The following is a 20996-nucleotide window of genomic DNA, read 5'->3' as shown; positions in this document are numbered from 1 at the left end:
ACTGTGATAGGTATGTGACACAGTTGTCCAGAGTTTCATATGGCAACTTCTCTGACCTTGGGTAATTCACATTCTAGGAAGACCAATAATCATATTTCAGAGTTGCTGCTATTAGTGTGTGTACATATATATATATATATTTTTCTAGGCCATCTAGACAGACTATAGTTAATCCTCATTATTTGCAGATTCCTCATTTGCAAATTCATCTACTTGCTAAAGTTTATTTGTAACCCCAAATCAATACTTGTTGTGTTTTCATGGTCATCTGCAGAGATGCGTAGAGCAGTGAGAAAATGAGTAGTCTACATGCATGTTCTCAGCCAAAGCTGAACAACTGATCAAGGTTCCACTATGCCTTCTTGTTTCAGTTCTCATACAGAGATGACCAGAGGAGGGAGATATAGTGGGCAGCAGCTCTGTGTGGTACAAGGAGCTCTGGTTTGAACCACTGGATAGGGTATGAATCCCAATCTTGGGGCAATCCCAATCTCTCAGTGGGGCAACCTCAGGCAAGTTTAATACTTCTGAAACTCATTTTCTCTTGTAAAATAAAGAAATTAGAATCTAATAGGATGAGCTGTTCTTAGGATTTATAATATAAAATTTACTATAATCTAGGATTTTTTTTAACTTTATAACCTATATACATAAACTCCCCACCAAGAACAGTTTTCCATATTTATTAAAGCAGTGTTTGTGGCAGTTTTATAGAACATAACTGCTGTGGATGAGAATTAACTGTATGTGTGTAATTGGTTCCTTAAAATATGTTGTCTCCAAAGCAAATTTCTTTAAGAAAGAAGCAAAGAAACAAGTAAAAAGTACATCCTGAACATGTTCAATTACCTTCTAGAAGTCTATTGAAGACATTCATATTAAAAGGCAGTGATCACCGGACTCCTGAGGCTTAAGTTTCCAGGGGCAATCTCAACAATAATATCAAAGGAATGGAAACAAAACAAAGAGAACTCCACTCTGTCACAATTGAGATCTTATTTTTCAGCTTCCATTTCTGGATATATTAAAGGAGAGAGTCCATCTCTGTTTATCGTCAAAGTTAACGGCTATTACTTGTTGACAGTTTTAACAGATCCACTTAGAAGAACCTGACTAGATTGCTCTGTGACAGTATCAGCAGGAGTTCTCACCCCCAGCTCAAGCAATCTATAAACCCAGCATGAGATACCATGATAAAATCAGTTGTAAAGCTCATACAATGGGTGAAATAGGTAGTAAGTCTGCATTTTTCATGAATTTTGAGGGGAGAAATGGCACAGCAGTTAATCACAGCATGATAACTTTAAAATGACTTGCTGATGAGTTCCCAAAAAAAGGCCCTAGTAAATCATTGAAGGGTATGGAAAAACTATTTGCTAAGCATAATTTAGCATGCTTTCTGCATAGGTCATTTATAAAGCATCATGCCAATTCATTGCCACTTTTAAGAAAGACCTAAATGCTGCTCATTTGTTCCACATTTCACTTAGCTGGTAGGGAATTTGTTCAATAATCTCGACTATATATGCAGAATTGGAGAAGAAAACCCACCCTCTTAAATCCTTTTTAGTTTCTTTACTTAAGGAAAACACCTTCTTTTTTTTTCCAGTGATTAAAATATACCACGCATTGAGGTTGGAATAATATTTGACCCTTAGTATATCTGTATCTGTGTTCCATTTCCTGACTTCTCTTGCCTCTCCCAAATGTCTTTGTGCTCCCACATACAAAGCCAATGCATTATATTCAGATGTTTGTCTGGAATTCTTCAACTCAGTATTTTTTTTTTTTTTACCATTTAGAATGTTCATTTATACTTATTAAAATCAATTTTAAAGAAATTTAGACATAGTTTTATCAAAATCACACTTACATATATATAGAAAAGGGAAATAAAAGCAAAATAAATCGTCACCCATGACTTTGAGTCAAATTCCTCTAAATCACATTTCTGTCCACATTTTTCCAACTCAGTATCTTTGAGATGAATCATCAACTAACTTTTGTCAAGGTTAAGAAATATGATAAAAAATGAGAAAAGATTGTCTGCAATATACACTATTTCTCAACCTCTTCCTTAGAAAACAAAAAAAAAACACAGATGAACCATATGTAAAATAAAAGCAACTTAGAAGATATGATCATATAGAAATTATCCTACCCAATTTTTCCATTAAAGGATCATGCTCAACTTTGTTGCTGCTGTTGTTGTCATCTATATTTTTCCAAAGTAAAAATATTCAAAAATTTAAAACATTAACTTTTCAAAGAGTTCATTAATTAATGAGGGAACCAGCTAGGTAGTTCTGAGATCACTTGACAGACCAGAAATTTATGGATAATATTTAAAAAGAATATTAGAATAAGATGGCTAGGTTAGATGTTAAAGCCCTGTAGAACATTATGCCCCCTCTGGGGTGTCTTTTTTACTGAACAGGATTCGATTTAATTTGTTCTAAATCTAGAAGTTAACTTCACTGAGTCTGAGGCCTCATTAAATAGAAAATATCAAAATAAAACAAAAATATGTCTCCCAGAACTTGAATAAATGGTCCTTTTATTTTTTATTTTATTTATTTATATTAAAAGATTTTTTTTTAATAATTTTTTTATTTTTTATAAACATATATTTTTATCCCCAGGGGTACAGGTCTGTGAATCACCAGGTTTACACACTTCACAGCACTCACCAAATCACATGCCCTCCCCAATGTCCATAATCCCAACCCCTTCTCCCAAACCCCCTCCCCTCGGCAACCTTTATTAGAGAGAGAGAGAGATTGAGAGAGCAAGAGTGCATAAGCAGGGAGAGTGGCAGGCAGAGGGAGAGGGAGAAGCAGGCTCCCCACTGAGTAAGGAGCCAAATGGGATGCTGGGTTCTGCTAGATATCAGGGTCCTAAGAGCATGACCTGAGCTGAAAGCTAGTACTCAACTGACTGAGTCTACTGCCCCTAAATGCTCCTTTTAATAGGCAATGTTTCAGTAGAATATAGGAAAACATGCTGCTATCCTTTGGCCTTATTTTAAATGGTGTATAATTTAATAGCAGTTATTACTTATCTTTTTTTCCACACTAATTATAAAGTTTAAATGGGATATTGGCTAATCCATACACATATATTTAAGAAACATCTATTTAAAGTTTAAAGTGTTTATACTTTCACTTTATTGTATTCTACTTACTATTTATTCTACTTACTAAATTCTTCAGTCAAAAGACATAGAGTGGCTAAGTGAATAAAAAATAAGATGTGTCACTAAGCTGACAACAAGGGACTCACTTTAGATACAAAGACACACAGAGACTGAAAGTGAAGGGATGTAAAAAGATGTTCCATGCAAATGGAAACAAACAAACAAACAAAAAGTGGACTGGAATAGCTATACTTTACATCAGGCAAAATGGACTTTAAAATGAAGAGTGTAATAAAAGACAAAGTTGGGTGCTGCATGCTGTTAGAAGAATCAATCCAACAGGAGGATATAACATTGGTAAATATTTATGCACCCAACCTAGGATCACCTACATATATGAAACAAATATTATAGACTTAAAGGGGAAAACAGGCAGAAATAGTAAACAATAATAGAAACAAAACAAAATAGTAGAACAAAATAGAATAGAACAAATACAATAATATTTATTGTATAATAATATAATACAATAGAACAAAAACAATAATAGAAACAAAAACGATAATAGTAAGGGAATTTAGTTCCCCTCTCACATCAATGGATAGATCATTCAGACAGAAGATCAATAAGAAAACATAGGTCTTAAAGGACACATTAGACCAGGTGGACTTAACAGAACATTTCATTACAAGATACAGGACATTCAATCAAAAATCAGTAGAATATACCTTCTGCTCAAGTGGACAACAAACATTTTCCAGGATAGATTATGCATTAAGCCACAAAGTAGGTCTTAATAAAATTTAATAGAATTGGGGCACCTGGGTGGCTCAGTGGGTTAAAGCCTCTGCCTTCAGCTCAGGTCCTGATCCTACGGTCCTGGGATTGAGCCCCGCATCAGGCTCTCTGCTCAGTGGGAAGCCTGCTTCCTCCTCTCTCTCTGCCTGCCTATCTGGCTACTTGTGATCTCTGTCAAATAAATAAATAAAATCTTTAAAAAAATATTTAAGAGAATTGAAGTCATATCAAACATCTCTTTGAACTACAGTGGTACAGCAATTGCAATTTTAAGAGGGAAGTTCATAGTGATAAATGCTTACCTTGAGAAACAAATCACAGATAAACAATCCAAATTTACATCTAAAGGAGCTAGAAAAAGGAGAACAGATGTGAGGATGTGGAGAAAAGGTACCCCTGTGAATTGTTGGTGAGAATGAGAGTTGGTCATAGAACTACCATGTGATCCAGCAATTCCACTTCTTGATACTTATCTGAAGAAAATGAAAACACTAACTTGAAATGATATACACACCCTCATTTTCATTCCTGCATTATTTACAAAGGCCAAGAGATAGAAACCACCTAAGTGTCATCGATAGATGAATGGGTAGAGAAATTGTGGTACATATATTCAGTGGACTATTAGTCAACTGTAAAAAGTAAGGACATTTTGCCATTTAGGACAACACAGATGGACCTTGAGTATAAGTGAAATAAATCAGAGAAAAACAAATGCCATATAACCTCTCATAAATACGAAATCATGAAAAATAAAAAAGAAAACCAGAGGAAAAAACAAAAACAAAGAAACCTAGCTCATGGATACTGAGAACGAATTGGTGGTTGGTGGTTGCCAGGGGCAGGAGTGGGTATTGGGAGAAATGGATGAAAGGAGTAAAAACAAAAACAGACAAATAAGAAGAACAAAAAAATCAACTTTATTTTGTTTTGTTTACTGTTTTAAAAATATATGCTAAATCATTATTTACTCCATGTGTCCATCTTAAACTAATTTTGTAAAAGTTAGTTTATCCACTCATTTCTAAAGTAAATGTTCATTTACTTTATATGAGATTGCTAAAGTGAATCTGTGGGTTGTTCATTTCTAAAGTAAATCTGTGGATATGCTCTTTTAATGTATTAAATCATATAAGTTTAGGTAAGAAGAAAATTCTGGAATCATTATGTGCCATTCTGTCTTTTGGGGGAATGATGAAATTTAAACCCCCAAATTTTAAGTGGTGTTTTAAGATTATAGTGCTAGTGATAATCCAAAACCTGGAGGTCATTTATAAAATAGTCTATTCTTTCTAATTTGCCAAGCTTGAATCTGATTCACAATTTTAGATGGTGTGTATTAACTTAATTTCCATATGCCTCATATACATTGTTATCATGGATATCCATTTAAAAATAGTATTTTCAGTGGGTTAAGCCGCTGCCTTCGGCTCAGGTCATGATCTCAGGGTCCTGGGATCGAGTCCCGCATCGGGCTCTCTGCTTGGCAGGGAGCCTGCTTCCTCCTCTCTCTCTCTGCCTGCCTCTGTGCCTCTATGCCTACTTGTGATCTCTGTCAAATAAATAAATAAAATCTTTAAAAAAAAATAAAAAAATAAAAATAGTATTTTCTTTAGAGAAAATTAACTTTTTGAGATAATCTTCATTTTGTTGTATATTTCAAAAAGAGATACTTTGTGCTTTATGAAGTATTCCTAAAATCAAGTGATCTATAAGAAATAAATTTTGAGTTATATGTGAAAAGTTAGATGACATTTTAATCATTACACTCATAATTTGCAAATAACCTTTCTCCTACAAATACTCTATAATTTATACATTTAGTGAATGAATGAATAAATACTTATTGGATATTCTATTGAGTTTCTGAGATATAAAGCATTTTCCAAATAAGATTACTACAGTTTTATTTTATAGATTCAATTCTGTCTGGTGATAATGTTAGTAATGAATTACCTGTATTTTTTCCCACTGAATCTTAGGCACTATTTTGTAATGAAAGGAGTATGGATTTAAACCAGGAAGCTAGAGACATAAATTCAATTCCCTCTCACAAGATAGGGCCTCTTATAGTAATGCTTGAACAAATTATTCAAATTCTCCAGACCACAGTTTCTTTATCAATAAAATAAAGGAGGTGGATTAAAGGATATTTAAGTCCTTCCAGAACTAACATAGTAAGACTTTCATAAGTGTTGCCAAAATAGTGATACTACATGGTTCCTTTGCTTAGAATTCATTCAGAGAAACAACAATAACAACAAACAAACAAACAAAAACCAGTGTTATTTTATTAAGCTTGATGAAGCGTCACTGATCAGCATAAGCTTCAAACCACCCACAGATATTATAATTGCCTTGGCAATCTTAGCCAATTAATATCACATTTTTACAAAGTTAAGTATTTAAACTCTACTTCATGCAGAGGACTGTTAAAAATCACTACACATTTTATTTTTAACAGTTACCAAAGGAAAATTTTATAACTGACTACAGAAATAAGAGTAACTTAATTAACATGGTATTTATTCCATCTCATTTCATTCAAATTGTGCTTTAAGTCATACTGCTGAGAGTTCTCTCTCCCTTGAACTTTAAAATAAAATAGGCCCGAACTTCAACTGTATATATATTGAGAGATTGAGCACCCCAATCAAATATTTCCAGATAGTCTTTCAGTAGGGATGTGAGGAAGTAGAGTGTGCTTAATTCAGGATTCCCATTATCTACTGAATTTTGGATATTTCTAATACTTCAGTACTTCCCGTTGTTTCATCCTTTTCACTTCACCTTCACATTCAGTGAAAATTTTAGACAACAGTATGGAACGTACTGCAATAAGTTACAGGCAATAATTAAAATATATTAACTCTTCCTCTTTGAAGTCTTTGGCTATGACCCCCCAATGGGTCATATTTTATTCTACTTATGGGATGTACTGTCACACTGCCTTATTCTGATTCAACATTTTCTCTTCTCTTGCTAGCTCACTTTTACAGTTCTTGTTCATTTCTGATGTTCATTGAGAACGTGTTACAAATACAGAATGTCAAAGAAAATATCTATGGAATGAACATAGCTTCTTCTGGGGTGCCTGGGTTGTTCAGTCATTAAGTGTCTGCCTTTAGTTTAGGTTATAATCTTAGGATCCTGGTTCCCAGGATCCAGGCACGTGTAGGGCTTCCAGCTTGTGGGGAATTTTGCTTTTCTCTCTCTCTGTCTCAATCTTTACCTTTGCCCCTCCACACTGCTCATTTTCTCTCTCACAAATAAGTAAAATATTGAAAAAATAAAAAATAAATTAAAAAAGTAAACATGCATGCCGATGTATATAATTATTTTTTGTATATTTTCTGGAAGGGTTTAATATGCCTTAGAAAGGCATAGAATTGGCTTATGTACATTGGGGACGGTATGTGATATGGTGAGGGCTGTGAAGTATGTAAGCCTGACGATTCACAGACCTGTACCCCTAGGGCAAATAATACATTATATGTTAATAAAAAATACTATTAAAAATTAAAAATAGGAAAAAGAAAAGAAAAGCATAGAAAAATATGAGGAGAAATTTTGGTTAGAAAACCAGGGTAAGGGGTGCCTAGGTGGCTCAGTGGGTTAAAGCTTTCGGCTCAGATCATGATCCCGGGGTCCTGGGATTGAGCCCTGCTTTGGGCTCTCTGCTAGGCAGGAGCCTGCTTCTCCTCTCTCTGTGCCTGCCTCTCTGACTACTTATGATTTCTGTCTGTCAAATATATAAATAAAATCTTTAAAAAAAAAGAAAGAAAGAAAACCAGGGTAATTTGAAGTATTTATGTAAAAACCTCCATTTTGCATGGTTATTTTCATAAATAAGTTGAGAAATTATTTTCTATGAAAATGGTACCAATATATTTATAAAATTATGCTTACTAATGCTTGGTAAAGCAAGGTACTTTGAGGAGAAAATTAAGATGTTTCTGTTTTTATTTTAATAGTATCAATCTGAAATAATAGAATGATTTTTTTGATGATAAAACTGATCTGGAATTAAGGCTGATGGTTGCTCAATGTTGTGATATATTTAAGACCACTGAATTGTATACTTCAAAAGGGTAAATTTCATGTGGGTGTCAATACAACTGTTAAAATAAGATGAAAATAGTAAGTAATATTTATTGTATGAATTAGCACTTCAAAGATTACAAAAACATTTATTTTTAGTAGACTTAAGATTGAATTAGAGATCTTTTTTTTTTTTTTTTAAGATTTTATTTATCTATTTGACAGAGAGAAACCACAAGTAGATGGAGAGGCAGGCAGAGAGAGAGAGAGGGAAGCAGGCTCCCCGCTGAGCAGAGAGCCCGATGTGGGACTCGATCCCAGGACCCTGAGATCATGACCTGAGCTGAAGGCAGTGGCTTAACCCACTGAGCCACCCAGGCGCCCTGAATTAGAGATCTTTAATTGTTTTTGCATTTTTAACCTCCAAAAGTATTTTGAAAGTTTATGCATAATCCCACAGAGTTTCAAGATGCCATCAAAGTTTCTTACTAGATTAAATATTTGAAAGGTAAATATTTTCCAAATTTGAACAGCAGTGTTCAAAATGACTTTAAAACTTATATTATTTTTGAACATATCTAAAACATAATCATGTAATTCACACCAGTATACATTTAGAAATACAGAATGATTTGCATGAACATGATGCAACTGGGAGGTAACATCTGGATCAAGAAGTATATAAGAAATAATGAGGGATATGAACTCAGTGACAAAATAAGGAAAGGGGAATATGCTAGAGATACTTGAAGAATAAACTGATAAAGGAAACTGTGAACGAGAATAAAAAAGTGAATCCAGAAAAGTCTTCAGTTAGTTATGAACATTAAAGATTTATTGGTGAATGGGAATAGTTTGCCCATGCAAACTTTGTATTATAGACTCTGCAGTGTTAATAATACAACTTACATTAAAATGTCCATTATACACTTATAAGTAATCTTTACCTGTGGGTAGGAATCTAAGCTCCCTCTTGGCTCAAACTTGCCTGTGGAAAAATCCATGCTTAAGGTGGCAGAAGGTGATCAGTGACCCTAACAGCAAAGAATATTGATGCTGTAGGTAGGTTCTCAAATCTTTTTGATTAATATTGTCTACAAGACTAACAGTGAATCCCAGAGTAAAAACAACTTCTAATCTGAGAATGTTATAAATTTTCTAAGTTTATCAACCATCCAACTGAGAGATAGTTTAATAATAATAATAATAATAATAATAACAATACCCACAAGGGCTAATAAATTTTTAAAGAAGAATCTTCAGGCTTGAATGCCATTCTAGACCTGTGCTTCTCAAACTTGGCTGCATTTAGACTCACTTGGAAGCTTTGAAAAATACAAACCATAAGTGACTCTTAATCTTACAAAACAAACTGAGGGTTGCTGGGGGGAGGGGGGTTAGTAGAAGGGGAGTGGGGTTATGGACATTGGGGAGGGTATGTGCTTTGGTGAGTGCTGATTCACAGACCTGTACCCCTGGGGATAAAAATACATGTTTATAAAAAATAAAAAAATTAAAAAAAAAATAAAAGAGGGCTCTAAGGCAAAAAAAAAAAAGAAAAAAAAAAGAAAAATACAATATCAAGAATGCATACCCCAAATCAGAAAGAACTAGATAGAGGACCCAAAGTTTTATATAAAATGTGTGTGTGTGTGTGTGTGTGTGTGTGTATGTAGATACACACACACACACATTTTGCCCTTTTTTTTAAGAGTTTATTTATTTATTTGACAGACAAGATCACAAGTAGGCAGAGAGGCAGATAGAGAGAGAGGAGGAAGCAGGCTCCCTGCTGAGCAGAGAGCCCAATGAGGGGCTCCATCTCAGGGTCCTGGGATCATTACCTGAGCCTAAGGCAGAGACTTTAACCCACTGAGCCACCCAGGCGCCCCTATGCCCTTTTTAAAAAATATATATCCACATATAGATTCATTTTATGCCTTTTTGCCATAATGTAGGTTTTCATATTCTTGAAATTCAGAAATGTGACAGAGATAAAGAATTACAACTTTCAGAGCATGTTGAACAGTATCCTCTATATAATGGGTAAAATGCTTTGTTTAAATACACACACCCCTAAAGTAAAAATTATAAAACTATGGTCACAAAGAAGAGTCTAACATCTTTTTCGGATCCTACAAACATATGCATGTTATAATTTCCTGTGATTATTGAAAGTGTTATGTAGTGATTAATAATATCTTTGGAAGTATTATACTGAATACAGATTATAGTTTATCTTTCAAAGTTTAATGTTTCACCAAATTATTTATAATGATATAACATAGGATATTATCATTATAAATAATTTGGTAAAACATTAAATCAAAAAGATCTTTGATATAATTTAATAAAATTCCATCACACTGTTTGAAATGTTTTAGAGAAGGTAGAAAAGATTTTTAAAATTTAAAGATTTCAAAGAGTTACTTGGTTAAAAACAACGTAGGTCAAAAGGTACAAGCTAAAATTACACTTAAAGTTAGATAAATTAATTTGGGGTATCATAAGTTTAAAAATTAGAAACAATTACTAAAAAAACATAAAACTACTTTATCAAAGTATGTGGAGATAAATTTCACAAAGTAATTACACATGGTGTTTAAATTGCTCAAATGTATACTTTATTTGATTGTATAAAACATACTAAGACTAGCGTGCCTGGGTGGTGCAGTCTGTTAAGCAACCAACTCTTGATTTTGGCTCAGGTTGTTGTCTTGGTGTCCTGGGATTGAGCCCTGAGTTGGGCTCCTCCTTTAGTGAGGAGTCTGCTCTCCAGCTCTCCCTCTCTCTCTGCCCTTCCTGCTTGTTCTCTCTCTTTCAAATAAATAAATAAATCATAAAAACATACTAAAACCATAACACTGATTTGTTTGGTCAATAGTAAAATGTGATTGAGCTATTCTTCTGTTTGGGAATTAGATATTAAGGTGCAGAGGTGAAAAACTATATACACAAAATGCCTTACAGCCTAGTCCTTAAGTGAAAACATGGCCTTCATTTTCATATCCATAGAAAATGTGACCCAGTAGTTCAGTGGAAAATCTTTGGAGTGGCTGGAAAAGGAAAAGATTGTTTTTATAATCTTTTTTTAATTTTTTATTTTTAGGTTTTTTTATTTATTACTCCTTTCCCCTTTACTCTATTTCAGGTATTCTGGACTTTGTTTAGTATTAGCTTTTGATGTTCTTTAACAGATTTTGAAGAATTATGACATTTGTAGAATTGGAAGATCCTTAACTCTAAGAAGAAGAATTTGGTGTAGGGAAATTGTGACTTTTCTAGAATTATGGAGCAAAACATAGTAATAGTCTAACCTAGATTTGACATTTCTAGAATTATCTTTCATCTGTCCTTCAAACATAGGCCAGCATGATGCATTTTCAAAAAAAGAATGACTGGCCAGTGCATCTTGTGGTCAAATAGAAAGATAATCTCTTTCAGTCACATTCTTTGTGCTAAATCTGGATATTTTTAATCTTATTATAAATTACTTTGGGACCTTACCACCATTCATCATAATGAGACCTGTTCTTTTTTTTTTTTTTTTTTTTCCCCAGTGTTCCAAGATTCATTGTTTATGCAATACAACCCCCCACCCCCTCCCTTCCAAAACCCTCAGTTTGTTTCTCAGAGTCCATAGTTTTATCTGTATACTTTTAGCAACTAAGCTCTTAGGATTGATTCCAAAACAGGTCTTGGTATATAGAAGACAGATATATGGCCTTTATTGATACCACATACTGGTAATATATAGTACTAAAAATACTGTTTCTATTTTGCTTTCATTATCCAAATCATCTTCCCAATTTCTTAATTAAACATATGTAATATTAGACACAAATTTAAAATACTCTAAAGATTTACATTTATTAAGTTATACAGAATTCATATAAAAATAGAGAAAGAATATAAAAGATGAAAATATCAGTAGCCTCAAGTGATTTTTGCCAAAATAGGTTAAGAAATACCTGATAAAACTAAAGAGATAGTGGGGCGCCTGGGTGGCTCAGTCATTAAGTGTCTGTGGCTCGGGTCATGATCCTGGGGTCCTGGAATCAAGCCCCGCATCCAGCCCCACTTCCAGCCCCACAGCCAGCCCTGCATGGAGCAGGGCAAGGAGACCCGCATCTGGCTCCCTCCTCCGCGGGAAGCCTGCTTCTCCCTCTCCCACTCCCCCTATTTGTGTTCCCTCTCTCGCTGTGTCTCTCTCTGTCAAATAAATAAAATCTTTAAAAAATTAGATAGTAAAAGGAAATTTTGATAGTATTGAACTGTGTAATGCCATAGGGATTAATATTACTAAGAAGTTTTTCAGAAACTTTTTATTTTATGATAGTTATTTTTATTTTATTACAGCTATTTTATTATAATATTGTAATATAGAGATTTTCTCAATTAAAAATATTTTACACAGACTAATTACAAAAATATGAAATAGTTATTAATTTAATAAGAGTTGGCAAGACAACAATATCATATTAATATTTTGAGATCAAATGGGAACTAGTTGAACAGCTTCCATAGATATTCACAAGTTCAATGGTTAACTACTTTAAATTACAATGTAGGTCCTTTTAATAAAAATAGCATATGTAATTTTAACTAAAGTGAAAATTAAATATATAAACATCATTTGTTTTTTAGTTAATTATGAGAATGGGAAATACATTGTTAGTTGATATAAATTAATATATTATTAAAGACTTTTACAAAATAAACAGGCAACAAAACATTTAAGCAATAATGACCTGGCAAGATAAGAGAAGAAATAAAACCTTAGGTGGGAAATTTATTTCTGAATACATTTTCAGGAATGTTATTTAGCAATTTATAAATCTATTAAAGTGGAATTGCTAGTGATGGTGTGTGAAATAAATTCAGTTTATTCCATAAAGTAAAATGAATTAGTTTATTTCATGGTCATTTTAGGTGTACCATAAAGATAATGAAAACATAAATTTTACTATTCAGTCAGAAATTACTTTTATTACTTTTGATTGATAGTGACTATAACCATCAAATTCTATTGTCTGATGACTATCTTGGGCTAGTGCTCTAAAATTTGCTTTGTACCTGTCTTTGGAATATAATTACACTAGATACAATTTGAACTTAATCTTTTTTTGTTTTGTTTCATTTTGCTTTTTGCAAAGTTAGAAATGAAAATCAATATTTTTATAACCAAGCAGAAATGGAAAACAACATATTAATGCGTAAGTGTGCAAATTAGAGAGGTTTAATATGACATATTTGCCAAGATCAGGACTGACACTTGACAAAACTGGAATATTTCCAAGTTTGACTAAAGTGCTTCCTGAGTTGTCTTTAAAGTCTTCTGTTTCTTTCCAGCTTATATTGCTTTCTGTATTTAGCCTTTATACCATTTTATAAATCAGATAACAGTCAACTCTTACCCATTTCATAATCTCTTAGGTAGAAGATTGCTATTTTAACTAGGGATTTCATACATTTGTTCAACAGCTAATTGAGAAATACTAATAGGCCAGGTCAGGTACTGAGTTAAGTCCCAGAGAGAATATGGTGAAGAGGTCAGAGAAGATGAAAAGAACACAGTAATTACTAAGGAAGACCAATGGACAAATAGGAATACGCGACATCATGTGGCAAAGCTGTGGAATTGTAATGGAGTGTGGAGGAAAGGCATTCACCCAAACAAGATAGTTACAGAAGGATCACCAAAGTAAAGGGCTCATATCTTGACTGATTTTAGGTAGGCTGAGTAATAAATGGAGTTAAGAGGATGTAAGTTTGGGAAAGGGATTGTTGAATTGCACATTCAAAAATACAATGGTAAAGATACAGTAAAATAATTCCTAGCTCGAGGACAAAGATTTTATTGAATACCCTTTGGAAGAAAAGGGTAGGTACCTTTCCATCAACATATATTTTTCAAAGGTTTATGTATTTTGATTAGTTTATGTGTTTTTTTTATATAAACTAAGTATAAAAATCAGTTTGAGATTTAGACATTATCAGTTTTTCAAAGGCAAAGAATATCACCTGAGCTAATCCATTGATAGAAGTCAACTATACATAATTCATCATTATTAACTCAAAAATACTGATTACAATGCATTTGAGACATTTTTGTTTTGTTTAATTTGCTTTTAAAAGCAAGATTTCTAGGGGCGCCTGGGTGGCTCAGTGGGTTAAGGCCTCTGCCTTCCGCTCGGGTCATGATCTCAGGTCCTGGGATCAAGCCCCGCATTGGGCTCCCTGCTCAGCTCTCAGCTCAGTTCTCAGCTCCCTCTCTCTCTGCCTGCCTCTCTGCCTACTGTGATCTCTGTATGTCAAATAAATAAAATCTTAAAAAAATAAAATTAAAATAAAATTCTAAAAAAAAGAGCAAGATTTCTAATGTATAATCTAATTAATGAAGAAATAGGTGCATTTTTATCAATCAAATGCTACAAAAACTTATAGGTAAATCATGTTTCCATTAATGTGATTTTTCACAACAGTTTAGTATCATTTCAAGATATAAAATATTGAAATCTCTGGCTTTATTTTAAACAAAAATACTGACATGAGTCTAGTCCAAATTCTTGTTTTGGATACGCTTCCATTCATCACTTAGCTTTCATGATTCTGTACTATTTTAAAGTTTCTCTTCATAGAGCAAAACATTATGATCTATCTATCTAGTATCCCATGAAAAGCACCTCAAAGAAATATATTTCTCTTGTTTTTTATTGCCTACAGTGACATTTCTAAACTGTTTCTGATTACTGAATCCCTTTCATACTACGTATATATTGTTTCAGATGAATTCATTTAGTAAAAAATACCTATCAAGTAATCATTTGGGGAAGGTAGGAGTATAGGAATGATTTTATATTTTTCTAGTGATTCCTGTCAGAATGTCTTCAGTAGAGCTGTGGGCATAGAACCTTAAAAACAGTGAATTTATCTGTCCTCACTTGCATTATACAAATTCAGAGGAGATTCTAATTCTATTACTGCATTTCTCAAGCCAAAGGGCTGGTTTGAGTTAATTCTTTATTTAAAACAAACAAAAAAAATGTGGAAATGTTTTTATTAGTGCAGCTTCTTCAATATCTGGCTTCATTTACTTAAATAAACACCTTACAATTGAGAGGCCTTTATCTGTATTAATTTGTAGCTCAGACATCCTGGCTATTCTGTGTCTTATGAATATACATGCTCAGCAATTTTGGGTACTGCTTTTATTTTCAATGTTGGGTAAGATACAAGAGATAATTATATTAGTTATTGTAGTTTGGGAATAATTTAAATTGAAAACAAAAATGTTTGAACCCCTTATAAGAAAGGACCCCTAAGTTCCAATATATATGACATTGAACAATCTCCTAGATTCTATCCAGCACTTCTAGAGTGTTAAATAAATTAAGTTGTAGAATGCATCTGCATGTGATTAATGAATTTCAAATTTCAGACTATTTCTTCAAAATCATCTGTGTGTATGGTTTTATTTTGGATATATGAGAAAGTCTGCAGACCTTTAAATGTTACCTACTACATTGATACATTAAAATAAAGTTTAAAAAGAAAATTGCAATAAAAATTATTTATGGTAATATGAATCATCAAGCCAATTTTTCTTTTATATGAAGTATAATTATTAGATGATTTGAAAAGAAATCAGTTGTCAAAAAGTTTTAATGACTTAAGAGAACGATGTAAATTCTTAAATTTATACTTAATAGAATTTTTCTTCCCACAGTGTTAGGGCCCTTTTACTTAGGGCCGGCCACTGAAAAAGTTCCCCAAAATGTAAAAGCAATCTTTTGAAAGACAACAGAAAGTAGCAAAGTAGGATAAGTTTGAGATGCTGTGGAAGATAAGTGGATAGAGGTTAGGTCTGGAATCTAAATCCACTTTTTTCTGAGGTTATCCCTGATCAGGAAGAGGTCATTGAGAGTCAGATCTGTATTTTTGACAGTCTAGGAGAAAAACAGGTCCAGCTACATAATTTGTAGGGCTTAGTGAAAAATGAAAATACTGGGCCTCTGCTAGAGGTAAGGAAATGATTTTCCCAACCTAGAGACCCTCCACTCCTACTGATGTAAAAGTGTGATCCCCTGAGACTTCAAACCCAAGGCTGTAAGTTCTCTCTACCTGGATGGGATGGGTTAAAAGCCCCTGCCTAGACACCTACCAAATGCATTGTAGCACTGCCAGCCTAGGCTGTAAGGTCACCACCTTGCCCTTCTCAGAGACACCAACAGACTCCACAAAACAAAGACAAATTTTTCAAGAATTTCAAGACTGTGATTACAGAGAATCAAAACTTCAAATGCAGGCCTTTCTGTGAGTGGACCCTGAGTGGCAAACTGCTGTGGTCACATGCTCTTGAAAATGGCCCTGGGAATAAGGTAGATAAGGTGTCTATAAGAACAACTCAATAAAAATAAACAAAATAATAATAATAAAAAAGGAACAACTCAATTATGCCTTTGTCACAAAAGCAGCCACAGACTATAGTAAATAAGTAAAGCAAGTATGTACTCTGATAAAACTTTATTTGCCAAAACATATAGGGGAGCCAGATTGGATCGCAGGTTACTGTTGTTATATAGAGAGCACAACAAAGTAAAAATATTTTAAAATATTTTGTAATGGAAATTCTCAGGATCTCTAGCTCTCTCCATAGCATTTTGTGATGTGGCTTTACTTCTCTAAACTAGATTCAGTTAATACCTCCCCTCTTATAACATCATTAGGACTAGATTATTATTTTAAGGTCTATTAGTCCAAGAATATCTGCTACAGAACATCAAGAGCATGTCCTTCCTCAGGCATTAAACTGTATATGTCTTTGAGCAGGATTTAAGAGGATCAGCTGTGTATTTATGTCCAGAGCAAGATTCTGAGGCAGAGCTGCATAGGGTTGGTTTAATATTCAAGAAATCCTATACTATATAGCAGCTACAGAAAATTAAAGTGAGATTCATGTGGAAAAGCAGAGATTTGAATCATGTCCAAATTGGCAGGAGTGGAATCATGGACAAGAGGTAGAGCCAAGTATCTGGAATCAGATACTACATTTTTTAGGAAGTGGATTGGGGACAGAGGTACAGATAGTAGAGCTATGGGACTTCCACTGAAGAGTTCCCTGTCACCATAAGAACATAAATGTAAAAATCCACATTATCAAGAGGTACTGTGCCGAGTTTATGGTTATTATAAAGTGACTTAACTCCATTAAAAGTTTTGACTATTTCTAGTTTTTCATATCCCCATAGTGTTAATAATTGTAGAAAATATCATAATTGATAACAATTCAATAAAACAAGTTTATAGAATTTAGCTTCAGATTAGCTACATAGAACCTATGATAGAGAGCCACAAATGATGAAAGGAATTCATTTCTTTCTATAAGTAGCTTTTATCAGTAAATTCTGAATTTGGTGTGATCATATTACATTAGTTATTTGTAGAATATTTTTTCAAATATTATTTTTGTAGCTTAATAGAGGGTAACACAGTATTTTTATAATTTAAAATAAGAAAACTATATAATAGAGAATATGAGATTCTTTAAGATGGAATCGATGATTAGGTAGTAATTATGATATTATTTGCTTATCTAGACTAATCATTAAGTCCATTTATTTTATCTTCACACTTGAAAGTATAGACTTTACATTTTCTCATCCTATTTGGAATATAACAGACAAAAGTTAATAATTAGTAACTTTTGCACTTTCTAAATATTCTTGTACATTATTTACCTGATGGCGTTACATATATATATATATATATATATATATATATATAGTAATAAAATGTGTAATAAAATATTTGTATTTATATTTTTATTTTTTAAAATAAGTTTTTTTAAAATTAAAAAATGATTTTAATAAAATCACATAAATATAAATATAAGCAAAATAATTCAGAACTACAAAACAATTAAACTTTTTATTGTTCAGTAAATTCTTTGTTAAAGAATTAGTCATTGACCACTCAGTCCTTTACTTTATCTACGCTCTTTGAAATGAGCAGGAGTGTTAAATAACACACATTCAGCCCAGTAAATTTTAAAGATCTAATTGGCTTTATTAACTAATTCATGAATAAGGCAGCATCTCATCTAGCAAGTAGAGAGGAACTCTAGAGTTGTACAAAATTGAAAGGATTTTATAGGCAGAAACAGGGCAGGATAATTAGTAAGCAAAGTAAAAGGTTATTTCAGGCAAGATTATCTTCCTTTGGGGTAAGAGCAGGGAGTTTTAGGGGTAATTTATTAGGTAAATTACCTCATCTTCCTTTTTTTTGTTTGCTTTTTAAGAGTTGGGCAAAAAATCTTAATCAGGCTCCATGCTTAGCCCAGAGCCCCACACTGGGCTTGATAATCACCACCCTGAGATCATGACCTGAGCTGAAATAAAGAGTTGGAGGCTTAACCAACTAAACACCCATGCACCTCTACCTCATCTTCCTTCGGAGACTGGAGAGAGCACCTATGGAAGGTTACTTCATTGGTGTTGACCAGAAAATTCCTGACTGACCTATCAGGACTCATTTCTGGGGGGGATTGAAATGGCAATTTGTTTTGATAGTAATCCCTGGTTTGGTAATTTGGCTAAATAGCATCATTGACTTCATTTTGGGACTGTGGTTTTCTTTTTTAACAGGAATAAAATATGCCTCCCCTCAAAATACACCTCTTTGGTATAAGGATTATTTTGAGCTGATTATTTAAAACAAAACAAAACACAACAAATGGGGGTATTCTGTAAACTAAGAAATTACCCTTTTGTAAGAGACATATATATATATATATATATATTTATTAGGAAAATCTCCATTTGTAATGGTTTCTCCCTAGCTGTACCAGTGATGAAGTTCTAGAACATAGATGAGGTTCGGTGGGGTGAGGTCCGGATCCGATGGCCAAGAAAGGATTCTTGAGACATTTTTGGTGCAATATGGTGGTTTATTAAAGCACGGGGACAAGACCTGTGGGCAGGAAGAGCTGCTGCCCCAGGTTGTGAGGGATGGCAGGTTTGTACCCTGTGGTTGGGGGAAGGTGAGGGAAAGGGAGGTTTCAATGGTGCTTTCATATGCTAAAGAGGGCCTACTTGGTGCCGGGATACTAGAAGCCTTGCAGCTTGATCTGTGTTGTCTTTTGGAAAGCCATTAACATCAAGATAGTTGGGAGGTCCTGTCCTGCAGGATTGTGATCTCTGCAAATTAACTATGGCAGTCAGGGGTCACACATATTACTGAGGGGAGCGTGTGGAGAGGGGGTGCAAGGTGCCAGCTTTTGCTTTGTCCTCAGTCATCCTCCTATTCCCTCATCACCAGGACTAGGAAGATAACTAAATCTCTAGAAATTTATAGTGTTTTCCTTGGTAACCTCCCATAACTGGCCTCTGTTCCAGGGCATCTTTTGTCTTTAGCTGAGATAGTATTTAAGATGTAGTGGCTTGGGCTATTGCGGGGAGTTACTAAGGGTAAGGACCTATTTAGAAACTGTCCCTGCTCCCCTTCCCCCAGGGGATTTACTTAGAGACAAATCCGGGGAAACCAGCTTCAGGTAACAAAGCCCAGATACAAAGGTGGGTCAGGCCAGGTGGAGACATCCAATCAGTGGGGGGATGCATACTGTCTCCCTGGTTACCAAGGAGTATGGGCCCCACTCTTTGGGAGCCTTTTGGGCGCCAATCCCAATCAAGGTGTAATAGGCTGGTTCAAATGTCCACTATGGTAAATTGTCACCTAGCATCACTGTGGAGTTTCCTGTATGTGTTACAGTCTCATTGGCCACCTGTTCATGGCCTTTGCCCTTAAAAGCTAGTCTGTGAAGCAGAGAAGGGTCGCCCTCTCTCGTAAGAGGTGTGTCCCCAAACGATCGGTTGGATTCTTGATGCTTGGTGCGAAATAAAGCTTTGCTTGACCTTCGCTTTTTTTCAGTCTCACTCCTTTAATCACGGACCCATTATTGGGGCATAACACTAAGTTTTCCTGGGTATTTCCCATGCATATAGAAGGTATACATGCCAATAAACTTCTGTTTTTATCTCGTTAATCTGTCTTTTATTACAAAGAGATCTCACCTAGGAACCGAAAATGATAAAGTGCTTTTCTTCCCCTGCAATTACTTGTCTAGTAGTAACTTTCCCTGAGTAATATTTTGTTTCTCCTATTAGATTTTAATTCCTTATATTTCTATTTACTACTAGCACCTCTCCACCCCTCTTACCCCAGCCAATCACTGCCAGGAGGCCCTGCATTTCTTCAATTTATTTTCTCCTTTCCCAGTATAAATCTGTGATTTCTACATAGGCTCTAATGAGTAAAAGGAGATTATACTTTCCTTCTGTGCTTCTCTCCCTAATTCTGCCCCACAAACAGAATTATTTGTCTGAATCAGACTTCACTGAGATGCTTCATAAACATAGTTTCTACTTAAGAAAGAAAAACAATTAACAGTTACCCACTTCTGTGCATAGGTCCTTTGTTCATTACTGGAAAGTTCTATCCACCTTTGCTTTCAAATGTATTTTTGAAGCCTCTGCTTCAAATTCTAATTTCCTGCTGCATTCTTTCCTTTCTCTCCCAAACCCCAATTCCTAAAAATATCCGGTAGAGTTCTTGCCTACACTTTGTTAGCTTGATATCCATATCTCTGCCCAGAAGAGCTCCTTCCACACCAGACTGAGCTATTTTTTAAACAATAGCAGTTTTACTGAAGTAAAGGAGAAAACAGAAATAGGATAATGTCTAAGTACTAGAAAAGAGGATTCCATTATATTCACATAATATAATAGCCTACACAGAAAAATACCCAAAAGCAAAGCCAAAAACAAAATACCGAAAAGGATATTCAAAAATTGCTTGTTATAAATATTGTTAAGTAAACAAATCTCCCTTTGGTAAGGGGGTATTTTATTCAGGGGGTATTTTATTTATTGCAATAAGGACAGGCAGGGCTATTTCAGTTGGAGGAGTGGGACACTTGCAGTAGAGAGAATTCTCTAACCATAGGATCAGTACATTTCTCAAA

This window comes from Mustela lutreola, chromosome 6, assembly GCF_030435805.1.
Source record: "Mustela lutreola isolate mMusLut2 chromosome 6, mMusLut2.pri, whole genome shotgun sequence".
NCBI lineage: Eukaryota > Metazoa > Chordata > Mammalia > Carnivora > Mustelidae > Mustela > Mustela lutreola.
This window is presented reverse-complemented; position numbering follows the sequence as displayed.